Source organism: Thermobia domestica, chromosome 10 (genome assembly GCF_964235325.1).
Source record: "Thermobia domestica chromosome 10, izTheDome1.hap1.1, whole genome shotgun sequence".
Lineage (NCBI taxonomy): Eukaryota > Metazoa > Arthropoda > Insecta > Zygentoma > Lepismatidae > Thermobia > Thermobia domestica.
The window spans coordinates 206,505,944-206,524,580 of NC_137463.1; the positions used below are offsets into that span (position 1 = coordinate 206,505,944).

The following is an 18,637-nucleotide window of genomic DNA, read 5'->3' on the forward strand; positions in this document are numbered from 1 at the left end:
GACACCGATCACTTCGTTCCAATCAGATTTTGTCTTTCCAACACTTATTTTTGTTCCATATTTCTCACAGTCCTTCCTCAAGTTTTCTGACATTTTATTGATTTTCTTAAAAATAATTAAGGATTTAAATAATTCGATAATTACAATATGCTTAAATAAATATGTAGGAAAGAATGCTACTCCATGGACCCTCTCCGTAGAAAAAAATCAAAATATATACCTAAAGCTAAATTAATATATCAGGTATAAGATTAGTCTTTTTCAAACACAGTTTTTATTGCGATAATCAAAGGCCATTAAAAGCAGTAAGTTCTGCTTTTATTATTACGTAACAGATAATAGAAAATTAATATTTAGAAACTGAAATAAATAAGATTTCACTGTTAAAAATACTTACTTAAAAATGAGTAAAATTGACTCAAATTTGAGAACATTGTGTTCTCAGAATAGCTCCGAATACATTGTTCTCAAAAGTGAGAAAGTGTGGGTGTTCAAAATATAAGAACAATATGTACTCAAATTTGAGTAAATTTTACTCACTTTTGAGTATAAATTCTCTTAAAAGCGAGATAAAATATTCTTAAATAAAATGAGAAACTGCTATTTCTCAAAAATAACGAGAACACATTTGCTCAAAAATGAGAAAGTTAACCGTAAAATGAGATGAATGTAATCAACATTGAGAAATTCTTTGTTCAAAAACTAGTAATGCTCTCCTCACAATTGAGAACATGTATACTCAAAATTGAGTAGAAAAGTATTCGAAATGCTCAGATAGCCGCAAAATTGAGAAACACACTTTCTCAAAAATTGAGAATATTTCCTCTCAAATTTGAGAAAAACCCTTCTCAAAAATGAGAAGGGATTTTTTTAAAAAATGAGTAAAAAAGTACTCAAAAATGAGATTTTATTAGTATTCAAAAATGAGAAAAAAGTACTTATTCTGCTGCCTTGCTGACACAGGGAAGGTTTCCTGGAACTAGAAAGGAAGATTACTCTCACACTGCACTGGACAATTTATAGTAAGTACGCCTTCTACACATTAATATTGAAGTTAAAACATTTTCCTCTTAAAAGTTGGAAAATAGAAATCAGTTTTTGAAAAAATACGAGTACTTCAAAAATTACTTCTATTTCCCAGCTTTGAAGATGAAAATGTCTAACATCAATATTAATATGTAGAAGGCGTACTTACTATAAATTTGTTAGTGCAGTGTGAAATTCATCTACCTTTGTAATTTTGGGGAATTTTCCCTGTGCCTGCAACGCAGCAGAATAAATACTCCCATTCCTATTTTTGAATACTAATATAATCTAATTGTTAAAGTACGTTTTTACTCAATTTTGAATCTGCAAGTTACATTTTTATGCTGAGACCTGTTGTTTCCATAAATAGCATAGATGAGAATTTTAATTTAATCAACACACAAGCTCCTTTTACATTATTATGTTGGTTTGCGTAGTTTGAAACAAGTAAACCTGATATGGTGGACAAATTTTATGTGCACTGGTTTTCTCGATGTATTCTCGTTTCCTCCTACTTTCTTCATTGCATCACTTCATTATCATTTTCTTCTCCTTTAGCCTTGAAACATAATCATGCGACGTTATATATATATATATATATATATATATATATATATATATATATATATATATATATATATATATATATATACACATACATACATACACACACACACACACACAAAAAAAAACACACAAACAAACAAACAAACAAACTTAAAATGTATATACATTTGTTTCATTTTGATTAAAGGAAAATACGTTTGTACATTGTATTTTTTATTTGTCAAATAATAAACTAAGTCTATACATGAGCACAATTTTTATAACAACTTACACAAGACAATGAGGATACATGAACCCACTGAATAGGCCTACAAAGTACTATGACAGATGTATGCATTCGTTGGAAAACAGTCTGTGTCAACTGCCAATGGACATGAGATCCTCCCAGAAGTTTTTCATTTGCTATAAATGTGTCTATGCCTTCATCTCCCTGGAAACAAAGAGATTGTGTAATTAGTGACAATAGAAATAAAAATAAAATGAAATACTTATAAATCTTATTCGTGTATGGCGATATCTCGAATAATATTAGTGTTGCTACGTTCTAATTTGAATTAGTATCAATTGAAATACGATAATATAGACTCTGGTAAAGACAGTAAAGAGAATTACGCAATATTTCTTCAATTAATATTGAAACCAGAAGTTGTAGTAGATTTACCATTTAGTGTTTTAGCAGAGTGATTAGAGTGGAAATGGAATATATTCTAGGGACGCTTAATCGATTAAAAAATATACAATGTGAGATTACTGTCTATGCTCTATAGTGATCAACGTTAACCGGAAATGGTTTATTTCTATCACTACAAGTAGGTGGATCACATCCATTAACGAACTCCTCCGAGATAATTATCTAGCTGTTGATTGCAGAAAACAATTTTAAAATTATCTTTTGTTGAAGAGTTATTGAGCGGTGTAACGGACGTACTAAGCCAGAGGTGTTTACCCTTGCGAGGATGGCCCTCTCGAGGGCATCCTCACCCTCAAATTCTCTCTCAACCATAATGACGCGAGGGCGATGACAAGCTTGGACAGCGAGGGCGAGGGCCAACTGTCACTGTCAGGGCTAGAGCGAGGACAAATTCCCAACACGAAGGCGAGAGCAATGGTCAACTCTCTTCGAAGGTGAGGGCGAGGGCCAATTCACTGTGAGAATGAAGGTGAGTGAGGTCGGAGTAAAATGAACACCTTTTATGGTACTAACATTACAATATTATATATATCCCACTTGCGTGATCCTAATAAACATCAAATGAAAGACTTAAGACCTGACTCGTCTATGGCGATCTTTATAACTAGGAATGCAATGGATGTACCCGATTGCAATGAAATGAGCTGAGCGAGCTTAAACTACGTAATCATTCCTGGCCATTATGCAATAATAAATGTCATTTTTAATTGTTGACAAAAATATCGCGTGAAAACTTTTTCCCCATGTTATGTCTATGCAAGCGTTTTTCGGTCATTATTCCTCGATGGTACATCGGATTTTTGATTTCGACCTATGTTGTCACTCAGCACGACATACTTTATCAGCGTGCTAAGTTTGGTTGAGATCGGCCAAACGGTCTAGGAGGAAGCGTTTTTCGGTCATTATTCCTCGATGGTACATCGGATTTTTTTATTTCGACCTATGTTCTCACTCAGCACGACATACTCTATCAGCGTGCTAAGTTTGGTTGAGATCGGCCAAACGGTCTAGGAGGAAGCGTTTTTCGGTCATTATTCCTCGATGGTACATCGGATTTTTTATTTCGACCTATGTTGTCACTCAGCACGACATACTCTATCAGCGTGATCAGTTTGGTTGAGATCGGCCAAACGGTCTAGGAGGAGTTCGCGGACAACCAAACGGCTAACCCGACTATAAGAGCTTCGCTTCGCTCAGCTCAATAATAGTAGGGTTGTCACGTTCTGGAAGGATTAATATCAATTGAAATAAGATTATAAAAATAAGGAAATTGAAAGGTAACCAAAAACATTTCGATCTGTTTCATCTATGCAAGACAAGGAAACAATAAACCTGAAAATTAGTCATTTCTGCTTATGTGTGAGGAAAAGAAAAAAAAAAGAAAGAAAGAAACAATGAATCACACCACAAATTCTGTTATATAAAATTTCACCGTTATTCGATTTCTACTTTTTTTAACAATTGTTAAACAAATTACTAGAATGTTTTGAGAATAGTAGCGTAACTAAGAATGCATGCCCCCCTCCATCCGCGAAAATGTCAAAAGGGCTCTTCCTGTTTCTACGTTCATGGCACACGTACAATTTATACAGTAGTAGAGTTATTTTTCCATCTAGTCAGACACTACTTGCTAATATACAAAAATTGCACATTATTATTATTATTATTATTATTATTATTATTATTATTATTATTAAGCAATTACATGGGACTAAAAAGTTTCTTAAAAGAAATAATTTCTAGGAATTAGGAATTAGATTTCTGGGCTGTCGGCATCTAAGGCCACGTTAGCCCATCCCGTATAAAGGATGACGTCCCTCAGCGAGCCCACTGTACGATGAAAGGGAAGGAAGAAAGGATTGGGAAAGGAAGGAAGCAGCCTGGGACCATTATATTAGGTACCTCCATCCCGGCATTTGAATGGTATGAATGAACGAAACCCAAGAAAGACTTCACTCAAGATGGCAGGTCTGAAAAAGCTGTTACACTCTTTCGGCCGAGTGTCCCCACCAGGAGTCGAACCTGGGACCGCTCACCTCAAAGGCAAGAGCAGAAATAATTTGTTTCCTAACGTTCACATTACAACTAACATATGAAAACTCGTCACAACTTGTGGAACTTGCTCACATATTTCTAAACCGGCGTATTTTTTTTTTTTTTTTTTTTCGGAGAGTAATTCGCTGACTACTTTCTCAATATCAACGTGGTGCCATTCTTCGCTTTCAGTGCTCAGGATTGGCAAAGGGCTCAACCAATGCCGTAACTTTTGCGGGGGAATGGAGAAACTGCCCCCCCCCCCCAATTAAGCTTCCAGTTGTTTGATAGGATTCATTTGAGTTAAAACTTTGTTGCTTTGTATGATGTGATATGAACAGGAACTTCTAAATAAAGCTTGGAAAAGGTTTACCACATAACAGAAAAAAAAAAAAAATGAAACGAAAATGTGTTAAGAGCCTCATTCAGTAAAATGTGTCCTATTAGAGCCCCAGACAAAATATATATTTAGTAATACTTTCAACATATTGTCTCATTTAGTTAACTTGTGAAGCACCGTACTATTTTCAAAAGCATTGCAAATAATTTAAGATGTTTCTGCTGCCCCACTATCTGAACGAAATTCATTCCTTTAAGATGTAGCATATATGTAATCTGGATCTTACTTTAGTAAACCATCAACTGGCGCCCCAAGAATTATCGAACACGTTTAGTAAGGATTTCACTTCAAATGCCATCATTATTCTAGGGGGCCTCAACTTGACATATTTTAGGAGGTCTAATTAATGTTTGGTCTTCCAAGAAAAAGCCCAAGTTACGGGGCTGAGCTCAATTTCATCTTCGACCTTGTTCTACGAATATAAAGTTTGATGGCTTTTAGTGTACTGAATGATCGCTCAGGATTGGCTTCGTCAGAGGCACAGTGAGATACAGTTGCAAAGAAGTACACAAATCCAGAACACTACTAACATAGGAAGTTATCTACGATTAAATAATTGGCTAATTAATTCCAAGTTAAAATTTCACTAAATTGTTTCTTCACTACTCATCGGAAACTTGTTAGTTGTTGCAACAAAAGGCGATACATTTTCCGAGTAGAATTCACTAAATCTATTATAGCTGGTTCCGTGATTTCTTTTTCCTCTAAGTAGAGTACTCTTGCAGTAATATGAAACCTGCAAAGTGCTTTTGAATGGAGTTGAATTTCAGTTTAGCGTCCCTTTCAGCAGCGAGGCTATGTGAGACGTGGACCTACTGATTAACCTGGAATCCGAACCACATGAGCTCCCGTCGGGAATCGAACCCGGGTCTCCCGCGCCAAGAGCGCGTACGCTAACCGCTTAGCCACGGAGGAACTCTGCAAAGGGCTTTTAACATCCAAACATTATAAAGTTATACTCCGAAACTTAAATACCGGGAGCCTGTTAGTTACGCCACTGCTTGAGAATACAGATTCTTTATTCATAGAAAGGAAACTTAATGACTACATGTCAGGGTTGGCTGGTTTAAACCAATGTTTAAAGCAGCTGGTTTTTTCAAAAAAACCAACTGGTTTAAACCAAATAACGAAAATGTTCGTAAAAGTGTAAGTGTTTGTAAAATCTTGATGAACACACATTTGTGGGTAATCACGTTTCACTCCCGTATATTATTTGTATTATATTCAGACCTAAATTCCCCATTCATTACTCAAAAAGATTATACTACAAAAGCAACTTTTTTATGTAAGTTTATAAATGTTTGTTTTGTGATTTTTTTTGTAGTGCGCAATGATCTATAGAGAGAAAATATGACTAAGTCAGTATATAATAATGTTTGGAATTAGTAGATATTGCTATTGTCTGCCAAAATATTTTTTGAAGTACAATGTAAATCACACTAAATTATTCAAAAACTACTTCCATGAGTTGAAATAAGGTTTTACTTAAAGTGTACTGCTTTCTAAAGCCTAGACAATTGTTATATTTTTTAGCACAATGATGGGGAAACATTTTGGGCCGCAGGCTAAAGAAAAACGGAAAAAAATATAGGTGGGCCAATATAATTAAAAAAAAACAGTGATTGTATCACTTGTAAAACCAAGCTCCATTAATACTCGAAAGTTCATGAAGGGGAATGTAATAAATGGTATTGTGAATGCATTTTTAAACATTTCTCATAATTTGGCTGGAAGTATAATCCACTGATTCTCAGAAGTGAAGTTATATTCGTCAGGTAATGAATCACATCGTGGGCTGGGTGGAAACGTTTAAGGAGCTACATCTAATCCGCGGGCCATGCTTTGCCCATCACTGTCTTAAGACGTGAAGATAATAAGCCAAAGATGTGCAATTTTGAGTTCATGTACGTTTATTTAAAAGGTATTACGTGTTTCAAAATACTGACTTATTTTTACTTTTCAAAGTAAAGCATATAAAAGCTACCATTTGCTGCGATTGAATTATAACAATAAAACAATGTTTGTGAATAGACACTATAAAAAGATAATGTAAAGAAAAAAAAACAAATGGGTGCTTTGCCAGAAGTAGGGTTGTGTTGATGACAAATAGACTCTTGTGTACATATTTATACATGCAACCTGAAATATGATAAATATACACGAAAACTTGATCTTACTCACCAAGAACTTTCTCTAGCGAAACCTTAAAGAAAATTATCACTGCCAAACAGATGACATTGAAAACAGACTCTGTCGCGCCGAACAAATTTTTAAATTCAGCATCCATCTGAAACATAAAGATTTAATTGTTATACAAATATATTCTATTTAATAATATATTTTACCTTTTTCTAGTCATGAAGTTCAAAAGTAGTTCATTGTCATAATGTTTTACTGCAATGTTAGAAATGCGCATACATGAATAATGTGAAGTAGCAAATAGACTCTTGTTAACGAACATCACTACTTAAATTGTTCTTTGTTATTCAGAAATAAACCAATACAATTGCAATAGTTTGTGTGTGCTGCAAGTAGCATAATTTGCACCCATTGTTAGCTAGTGGGGTGCACGGTGGCTCAGTGGGGAGCGCTTACCTCAGGTGCATGGTTTCCTTGGTACGATTTTCACCCAAGCAAGCTTGTGATAAACAACATTGTGTTCGTGGATTTTGTCGAGGTACTCCCGTTTCCTCCCACTTTCTCATTCTTCCATCATCATTCACTTGCTTTAATCATCGTCTCCCTTAACCTAAAGGCATAATCATGGGATGTTAAACTGAAAGATTTCACTATATTTCATTTTGTTGGCTGTGTGTATACTTTTGCAAAAAAATAAATAAATAAATAAATAAATAAATAAAAAAATAAAAAAATAAAACAAAAAATAAAAGGAAAAAGTAAATGAATAAACAAATGTGGTTGGTAGCAGAAGCGTCATTTCAGATTTTGCTTGTGGGAGGGCAAGACCCCTTGATATAAGAAAATTTTGCGTTTTTCACTGACTACTATTCTACTCAAAACATATAAATCTCAATCTCAGGGGGTGCAATTACCCCTCCCTGCCCCCTAAATGACGCCACTGGTGGTAGTTCCCTTAATATAGCTAAATTAAAATTATTACATAACTTCTGTCATAAGTATTGGACACTCAACAAACAACGGACAATTTGATAAAGTGAAAAGTTTGTGTCAGTCGAGGGAAATTCTCTTAAAGAAACCTACGAACAGTGCCACCAGGTTCGTCCTGCACTGACTCGGTTAGATAGCATTCATGCTTTTATTGCCACCTAGCACAAGTTTGTTCGTGTTTATGCGATACGTCCACACTGTATTTACATCGAGCCCTTCTGAAGTTAATCTGTATGTAGTACTGGAGCTTGTTATTTAGTGCTGTTAAAAAAAAAAAAAAACTTTAACCCAACCTGAGAATGTAAGAAATGTGTCAAAACTTGATAAAACAGTCTGCTCGAGTAATGCCTGTGTTTTTTTTTTTTTTTACATTGTAGCTTTTATGCAACAGATACGGAATCCGTATTTATATGGCAATCGTAAAGGAATTGCAATTTTTCAACTAATACTTCTGGTGGTCCCTTGAAATTTTATCCGTGCAAGTGAGCAGGCCGGTAGCCAGCCCAAAAATGTAGGGGAGGGGGAAATCCAACCATATTATAGTTCATTTGCCAGTGGTGCCCACCCCCCTCATGTCCTTGACGCAATCCCCCTCAATTGTCTATCCGTAGGTGTTCTTCTATGAAAAAAACTTTTCGATTAATTTTTACACCCCCTCAAACATATATATATAAATTTTACCCCCCCCAAATATTTCAATGACGCAGTTTGCGTCATATCCCCCCCTTGTGGGCACCCCTGCATTTGCAAGCCTACCGTGAACATTTTAGGCAGGCAGTAAAAATTTAGGAGCCCGACCCCCTAGACCCCCCCGCGCGGATACGGGCCTGCAAATGAGGGCAAGGTTCTAGATTACTGGTCCCCCTTCCCATTGAGCAATAATAAAGACAGAAAACAACGTGCCCTGCGGGGCTCTAACCCGCCTTCACTCGCTAACGCTCGCTCAGCAATGCTGTGTAGATTAAATGTATAAACTTTACTAGAGAAAGAAACCAACCCAGCTACTAACCTACATAGGGGACCAGTAATCTAGAACCTTCCCGCAAGGGAGTTTTTTTCATGTCACCCACTACAAATCTTTTAGGGGACAATAAGAAGGAAATTATTAAAATAATTGTATTTTTCCAACAGTTATTTAGAGTGCAGCGCCAAAAGTAAACCTGCACGCCCTAATTCACACAAAAAAAAAAGTAATCAATTTACTGAATATATTGGAAAGTCGCATATCATTAACACAATAACTTTGTCTAAGATATAGAATGCCCAGAAGCATAGAGTGAGGCTTCCGGGCATTCAATCTGGGAACCAGTACCTAGAAGCATTACTCATGATTTTCGAAGGAAAATAATGCTTTGTCGTGATTAACCGCCAATCGATTACAATGTTCGTACACAAACAATGTTGCATTCACACTTATAAAACTAAATTCATGTTGCTAGCAGTACTTACCTGCGTAATCCTCTGATTAGTAAACAATGCTTCCATGTTTTCCATCCATCCATCTTTATCTTTATCCATCCGCTAAGTAGTTCCTCCATCAGCCAGAATGAGAACATATAGTTCAGGATTATAAAGGACTTTTGTGCTCTTATGTTAGCTTGTTCGTACTTGTTTTCCATAGTCTTGCATTTGCAAACTGTCTTTTATATCTCACGATATTCCATTATATATCTATGTCATAAAACAATATTTTTTAAGACTACATTATTACTCGTTTTTGAGAACCAGTCTCTGACTCAAATATGCAACTAAATTTCCTCATTCTCATTTTTTGAGTTATTTTCTCCTCAAAATTGAGACAAATTTACTCAATTTTTTTTGAGTAGTAAAATGTATTCATTTTTGAATAAATCATTTTTAACAGTGTTGTCTATATACAAAATTATCTTTCAACGTTACAAAAATTATTGCAAAACAATTTATTTGAGATTTAAAAATATAGATACATCTGTTTCCCTTTTATATAATTCTTAAAAGTCCATAAAATTCATGAATAAATCAACTTTAGAGACAATCAGTAAGTACTAGATAAAAATTAATATTAATTTGAAGTATTGATGTACTTTGCAATGACCAGACCACTGAACTAATTTCATATATATTTTTTACGAAGACATTGTCATATACTAAAATAAATAATTATAATTTTATTTAATTAATCATCTACTACTAATTATCCACTTTAAAATCATATACCACTTTTTATTACTACGAGGAAATTATTGAATTATTCGAACGCTTCAATAAAAGCAAATTACAATTGTAATATTAACATATGCAACATATCATGTAAAGTCAATATTTTTGTAGGTAATCAGAAATTGAGGAAAATGTTGAAATGTACTGTGTAATGTAATTGGTGAAAATGTATTTTCGCCAAAGAATTGTTCTGCTGTTTTAAATTTAATCGGAAATAAGTATTAATTAAAATAGAATATGATTACAGTACCAATAGAAGTGACTGTCTAGATTTATTAGCTTGCTGGCATGTCAGGTAATTTGAGATACGATATATGATTAAAAATATAACGACAGACGAGAACTAATTAGTACGTGGATTTTCCTTTCAAGTTATATATTTTTACTTTAAAATTTTTGAAATTTCCAAAACGTTGTTGTTTCAGATTTTTCCTTTAGGTTAAGTAATCGAGAACATCATAATATCTCAGAACATGCTTGTTTTAAACTGATTTCGTTGCAAAATGCAATGTTAGAGTTTTGATCGACTCGCTATTACGTAGTGTACAGGTAAAATTGGCATTGGCTTTGAAAGTGGAAAGCTGTGAGTTTCTTGACACCCGATACACATTTTTTATCTTTTCGTACATCATTTATTCTCAAAACAGATTAATTATTTCTGTCAATAATTTCATTTTCTAAATTTTGAATAGATTCAGGGAAGGAAAACGCATTTGTCACCGCCATTGTTTCATTACTAGATCTGATTTAGCATCCTCTCAGCCAGAATTTTAAAAATTGTAATATATATATATATATATATATATATATATATATATATATATATATATATATATATATATATATATATATATATATATATATATATATATATATATAAAAAGAGAGAGTTATCGATTTATTTTCTGTTTTATAAATATATAGAAAAAAGCCTCTGTGCGCGGTGAACCTTTTTCATCCTACAATAAATCTTCAGGGGCAGCCACTCTGCCAAAGAAGGCAGTAGAATGGCGGATGGATTCGAATTCAACACAGACGACTGAAGGGTTTGGGAAGGGGGAAGGGTTACGGCCGATGAGAAGTGAAAGGGCAATTTGATGCAGAGAAGGGGCTTCCACAAGTTTTCGTATCGTTTTCGTTCTCGGTTAGATTTTCTCCTCGTTTTATTTTTCATTTCATTTTTTTCTTTTATTCTAACAAATCAAAGAACCACTTATGTTTCGCGTATTTTATTTTCATCCTCTCCATTGCAAAAACAGAAAAACAATTTTTCAATTTTTTCCTCTACTTTTACAAGCAGGGGCAGCTGTGTTTCTCTTCAAAAATAAATATACATTTTTCAAAGAGTGGTTACTTTTCGCTTCAAAGTGAACTTCGAATGTTCTTCCAAATGAACTTACTTTCTAACAGTGTTTCTTGTCTTTTGTGTTTACAACATATATTGACATTGGATACAAATGGTTTCGGTTTTCAGATGTTCAACATATTTAATATAGACTATTTTTAATTATTTATTTATTAATATGCGGATTTTGGGATGCAGCTTTTAATCATTTTCTACTCGAAGAAGTTAATAAAAGATTGAAAGACCTTTTTTTGAGTAGTCGGCTAAAGCGAATATACTAAAGGTGCAACCCATGTGTTTTTGATTTGATTTTTAGTTTACGATCCCTTTCAGCAGCAAGGCTATATGCAACGTGGGCTTACAGCTTAACGTGAAATCCGAGCCACGTAAGCTCCCGACTGGGTATCGCAATTCAGGTAACCAATCCAAGGCGCGTACACTAACGCTTAGCCACAAGGAACCTCCCATGTGTTTTTAAAGAGAAGGAGAAGTAAATGCAGTTAGAATGGATCACAGCTTCAATTTAATACGGGTCATAAAACTTTCTTGTATTATATACTAGCAAAAGTGACCGCTCTTTAACACAACTGTACAGTATGCAATCTTCAACATATTGGAGAAGTCTGATTTGTCTACTTTAGAAGCTTCTGAGATAATGTTTTACTGTGTAACGCATTCTAATACACTGTTTCTGAGGTTTCTAATACACAGTTTCTAATAGGTAGTTTCTGAGTTATACTCTACAAATATGATTTTATTTTGATTTTCATTCACGAGATAAATAATTGATGAAGTCAGATTCTAAGAAGCATGTGTAGTTTCTGGGTAATGATAAAATGGAGCTTAAGATTCCTATTTTGCACTTTCAAAAATAAATGAAAATACCGTTTCCAAGAAACTACCACACACTAAGTACCGAATATTGAACAACATTATTAATGTTTAAAATAAAAAGAAGTCCAAATATCAAACATAGAACAATAATAGATTTTATTTAGCTTTACTAAACGGCTTAGTACTTAGGAGGATAAATGAAATTGTGCTTGTCCTTAGAGATTCATTAATCTTTGGTTCTAAGTCAAAGTTATCATTTATAGGAGAAAGTGGCAATTGCCCCAATCCCTGAGATAGGTAAAAAATTTTAATGAGAGTGACTTTTCTTTTTGTTTTATGTCCCGTGAATGTGTCCTGTGGACTAAAGAAGACGGATGATTAGTCAAAGTTAAATGATAATGAAATAATTGATGGAATCAGAATATGGGATGAAACGAGAGAATCTCGATAAAATTATTATGGACACGATATTGTCTACAGCATGGTCTGAGATCGATACCAGGACCAGCCAGGCACCCAGAAATTTTTGTTGGGAGCGGTCCAAACTTTGGGCGGTGGAAGTCCAATACTACAAGTCACTACATCTACCTATACGTCCACTTACATTTTCAAAAACTAAGAATGATAGAACTACTGTAGATTGTTTTTATAAGAGAAAGATCAGAAATGAAGTGGAAGATCAAATTTTCATGCTACTAAATCGTTTCTTTATAAAATGCATATTGTTTTATTACAAAAGTGTACAAATATATATTGATTTAGGAAGTTTTGGGAAAGTCCAGACCCGGTGGATCCCCGTGAGTGCGACCCTGATCAGGACCCTTCACATCGGAGATGAGCGCTCTATACATTTTTTAAATGTTTACTGATTAATCGTACATTTTCAGATATTTTCCAATTTACGGTATTTTTTTCTGATTTCAGTTTTTAACATTAACCTTAATGACAAGAACACAAACACAGAAACATCGAGATCAATTACAAATTTGACCATGCTTTTCAGAGAGATTGCACTAACAATGGATTGTGCTTTATGATCCGAAGTCGAACGCCCTTGGTCTCTTGGCTATTGCCACTGGCATCACTAAGGTACCGTGCCTTGTTTGATATTACGTAATCAATAGGGTAGTTATAAGAAAAACGTACAACTCTTAGCTACTTACATCGGTGGAAAATCTTCCCATTCGCTCCAAATCATAACTTGAAATAACTTCTTGTTCTAAGCACAAGGTTGAACACTGAATCAAAGTGTATGGGACAAAGTCAGAAAAGAAAGAAAAAGTAACTGTGCAAGTTATGGAATAATACCCATATGACCAGTGGCGAATCTAGAAGGGGTAGCCAGAACACAGACCTATGATAGATATATCATGATTTTATGCAAATCATTTAAATTTGGCATCCGTTTACGCACTTTGTTAACAGGAACTAGGTTAAGAGTAATATGTATTAGTCAACAAACCTTTGAAAAGAATAGCAAGAAATTGTAACAATTTTTGCTTCTCTTATAAAACCAGAATTTTAGGAATGATCCAAACAATGGATCAAAAAATTGCGATCTTGGCTAAGAATGTTATGAATGATCCAAAAGCAATCCATCGAAGATTGCTATCTTGACGAATAATTAATTTTTGGATCAGGAGCCACAAAATTTTTGAACGGCCCCTAAATCGAGTTTTCTTATTTTTTACGGAACAAGCACATACTCATCATACTCAGTTAAGTGATAGTTTAGGTTTGGCTACACTATATGAAGTTCTCGAGATATAAGGCCTACAAGAAATTTTTTGCCTGAAATGTATATTTGATCTTTTGATCCAATAAGAGAAAGCACATATCTTTGTTGCTTTTTGTCTTCATTTCCTTATATTTTACTACTAGCACAGAGTGATACAATATGTGATCCATTCAAAAACTAATTTGTGGATTGCTTATGTTTGCAAATTGATTTACAATTTTTCATGAATTCTGCAGAAGTTTCCAACTTGCCTCTCTCATGATGCATATTATGGCTAGGTTGGACGTTGACATTGTGGACTTCAAGTAATGTTTTACACATTGCATAACAGAAAAACCACAACTGAAACTGTATCTAATGTATCAAAAAATGTCCAATAAAGAATAACAGGCAATGCTTACTAGAGCCTGTCATATTTCAGGTGTGCCCTCTTAAAATATGTGAAACATACTTAAGCCCCACCCCCACCACTGTCTTATGAAGAAACCCTCCTAGGGGAAAGAAGCGAATGGCCTCAGCTTTGTTGCCAATTTATCATTCAGTCGTTTGGTCTTGGCGAGAGAAGATCGTAAGTGACCTAGAATGGGTAACAAGACAGAGCACAGCGAAGTCAGTGAAATAAATCATTGTGGCAACGCTTCCGCATCAAACAATTGAAGGATCTCGGTCGCAGCAACTTGTCCCTCCTCTTTCGAGGGAGAGACGGGAAAACACACAACGACAGCAGCGCCAGAAGGGACACACTTGAAATAGAAAAGCTTTACAAACTTCGAAAAATATATAAATAATATCTTGAATTATTTTTGTTACTCAGAAAATTGGGGGTCCAATGCCCCCTGGTCCCTGGCGAGATTCACTACTGCATATGACAACCGTAAAGAAAAAGTATATGTGTAGTTATAAAGAAAATAAGCTGAAAACTAAAATTAAATATTAATTTACTTTCGTCACGTAGCACATTCTTTCTATAAATCGAAGCTAAATCGCTATGACAGACGAAATATTAACATAGCAGTTAGAACTGTAAATTAGTAGTTACACTGGAGCAGTTTGTTACATAGAAAGAAAGAAAGAAAACCCACATGTCACATCATAATTTTCACGTTAAACAAAAGCACAGAGCATAGAGAGCATGCATGTGCTCTTCAATTTATGGAAGTGATGAAAAACAGGAGAGAACGTTTTTGACTTTGATTAATGTCCCCTCCCCTTCGCTTACTGGTTTTCCATGCGGTTACCGGCTCTCATTCGACTTAAAGAACGGAAATTGGCCAGCGGACAACGAGATTGCTTTAGCACTCGTTCCAAAATGGCTTTCGTGTAGGCGTTCTTGTATGGAGTTCAAAAGGGAGTTTTACCACATTCAAAAAGACGAATGAATTAGTTTAAAAAAAAAACTCTCTAACAAGAAGATTAGAGACCATTATTTTCAAAAGTTTTGTTTGTTGTTCTCAAAGTTGTCTGATCTAATATTGATCTCTCTACTCCGAGTTACTGTAAACTTAACTTCTTGAGTATGTGGCACACGTATCAATAGATGCCTCACGCAATTACATAATAATTTCCGATTGTTTCAGTCAGTGGCGTATTTACGATTTTGTTTCGGGAGGGGCTTTGGTAACTTTCGGGGGGGCTTTGTTTGAAAACGTGAAAATTCTGCAAGATATTTCATATACTTTACTATAGCTAGTAAGATTTCGGGGGGGGGCTTAAGTCCGGAAGCCCCCCCTAAATACGCCACTGGTTTCAGTACTCAAATCTTAACAATTCTAACCTCATTGCAAGTAGGGTAACTACCAAGGGCGCCGATTTCTCTGTAACTTTGGGGGGGCCCATTTATAAAATAAATATACATAACAATACATATAACAATAAAAAATACATATAAAAATATACATTCATAAAATACATGGAGACTCACATGAGCTATGGGGGGCCCAGGCCCCCTCGGCCCCCCAGGATCGGCGCCCTTGGTAACTACTGATCCCGATTTTGTCGGGACACTACCAATTTCGGAGAAAATGACCCACATCCCGATGAGGCTTTGTGGGGACTTTTAGATGTCCCAAAGGTTATCTTTATAAATAAATTTGGTGACTATTCTTCTTCTTCTTCTTCTTCTTCTTCTTCTTATTATTATTATTATTATTATTATTATTATTATTATTATTATTATTATTATTATTATTATTATTGGAAATTAGTTTCCACATTATTATACAGAGCCTTCAAAATAAGAGGAAACCTCACAACAGTGAGAGGCAGGTAGGTACATATATAGGCCTATACACAGACTCTGTACTACATAAATGGACCATATGTTATTGAATATAGGGCCTTATATGATTTATGTTGCTTTACTTTCTTTTATCAATTACATGAATATGATTCGCTCTTCACTAGAAAGACATTATTAACGGAAAAGGACCGCAGGTACATTTTCCTTCTCACTCTCCCTTATTAGTTGTATGAATTGTATCCGTGAAGATATTAATGAATTCCCTCTATCAACGAACTCGATCGAGCTAGTCGCTCTAACTGTATATTGCCAGAAATAGAATTCAAAAGTTCGCTTTCGCTCAAGAGTTATCAAGCGGAAAAACGAACGGACGGATAAATGCCATACAAAATTACAATCTTATAAGACCCACTAACCAGAACCTAATAGTCACATGTGCATTTTGTTCAACTTAAGATTCTCCATTAGTCAAATAGTATCGCTTTTGTTGTAATTTTTCACTTTAGTTATGCTGTTACGTAATTTGATGTATATACAGAAGCTGATAGACTTCCGTATAGATTACTTTGAAGTATTCATTGATCTATACTGACAATCCGTCCATCAACTACCGATTGTTTTCTTTGTGACCAAAAGTGCAGTTTCCACCGTAGAAGTCAGTAGCGTAGCGTGGTATTCCGAAATGGGGATGCCAAAGTTAGTCACTTGTCTGATATAATACAATACAATGCAATGCATGTTCAATGTGTATTTTCCTTAACAAGTGAAAAGATTCACTATGCAGCAAATGTTGTTTCGATGACTCATGTTTTAGAGCTTTCTTCATGAAATTACCCAAATCAGAAATACCGTTTGAACACCACTCTGTCTCCTTTGCCCCAAACATAATGCAGACGAAACATAACATTTTATTCCCTACAGAACACCCAGAAAGCCAAGAAAACCTATCATCATGCCACGAAGACTGAAATATTTGCGACTGATTGCTAGTTGTCGTTTTAATGGAAGGCTTTGGGGTAAGTTGTATCCCTTTCAGAGAGCAGCGCTGCTCGTAAGTCAACCGAGATATGGTAGTTGTTAACAAAAAAATAAATTAAATTTGTGTCTGGTACTGTTATCGTAGTCATCATTTGCTAAAAGTTAGTAAGGTACTATACCCTGTAGCAGCCGAACACTTTCCACAGCTTTGTCTCTTAGTTATAAATGTAATTTTCTTCATACTACAGTAAAAAAAAATAAAAAAATAAAACAAATATTCATTTCAAATCACAACGCAAAATATATATATATATATATATATATATATATATATATATATATATATACCGCTAATTTTTCTTGACCACCAACGATCAATGTTGCTAATGAAAAGCATAAATCTAGTACAGAACGCAAGGGCATAGCCAGGGAGAGGTGAGACAATAATTTATCACAAGAAAGGAGTGTAAAGCCATGTTCATTAAACAACTTGCAGAAGCTTTATATTTAGCACGGCATAATTTGCAACCATCCCATACGATTACACAACACAAATAGAAGATTAACAGGCTGTCTGCTCATTAAGGCCCGCAACCAGCCATTAAAGTTTAGGAGAGAGGCACAAATATGCTAGGGGGTCCAATCGTCACAATTCCGGATCTCTTTTATCAATAAACATTTAGGGGTCCAGGCTCCCCTAATTGCACGCCTGGTGGGGCATACAGTAGCAAATGCGTAGATTACGTTAGACACCAATAAGCAATTGTCTCAGCTCCTTTTCTGCCACTAGCATTGTGACGAGAAAAACCGGCTCCACTTTTGTATAAATATTGTTTTCAGTATAATTCCCTTTATTTCTTTCTCGTGGGCAGCTTCTTTCTCCGCATACCATACTTCAATCTCGTTTTCTTTTCTTTTTTTTTTAATGTCACCCCTAGAAATTTGTCATCTTGGGTCCGGACCTCAGGGGCCCGTTCGTGTATATGGACCTGAGTGTTTATATCATTTGAAGATACAAATAGAAAGCACTTCAAGCAACTCTGGGGGCCTATTTCTGTGTATCTACTTCATTGTCAGATATCCAGATACGGAAGAGCACAAGTAAACTTTGTGAAGGGCAGAGGGTGGCCTACCGGATCGGTGACCGTGATTCTACAGAATGCATTATAGTTATGCTTGTGTATGTGAGTCCTCTCAAAGAATATCTGGCTACATTCTGGGACATGATATGTATTTATGATGTAGATTATTAGTTTGCCTTTAATTACTATTACAATTACGATGCATTTAATTACGATTAAAGCATAACTATTTTTATACTATCACTTACATCAGCGACATGCTTAATAATGTCGTTGAACTAACTATTTATGTTTTGTTCTATTTCCTTGACAGCAGTCGTACGTTCTATACAGAAACCATAGCTTAGTTCAAAATATATCGAGTTGGCAGTACTT

The 18,637-nt window shown here is 34.9% G+C and overlaps 1 protein-coding gene and 1 long non-coding RNA gene across 2 annotated transcripts in view; both read right to left on the minus strand.

The window, feature by feature from the left end:
- LOC145662944 (uncharacterized) overlaps positions 1-18,637 on the minus strand; it is a gene marked incomplete in the record, with an annotated part of 1,119,390 nt that overhangs the window by 758,918 nt on the left and 341,835 nt on the right.
- LOC145662155 (uncharacterized) lies at positions 1,790-9,361 on the minus strand. Its single transcript, XR_014127002.1, has 3 exons — positions 9,297-9,361; positions 6,900-7,005; positions 1,790-2,023 (listed from the first exon to the last, which is right to left on the minus strand). It is a non-coding gene; the product is annotated as an uncharacterized LOC145662155 (long non-coding RNA).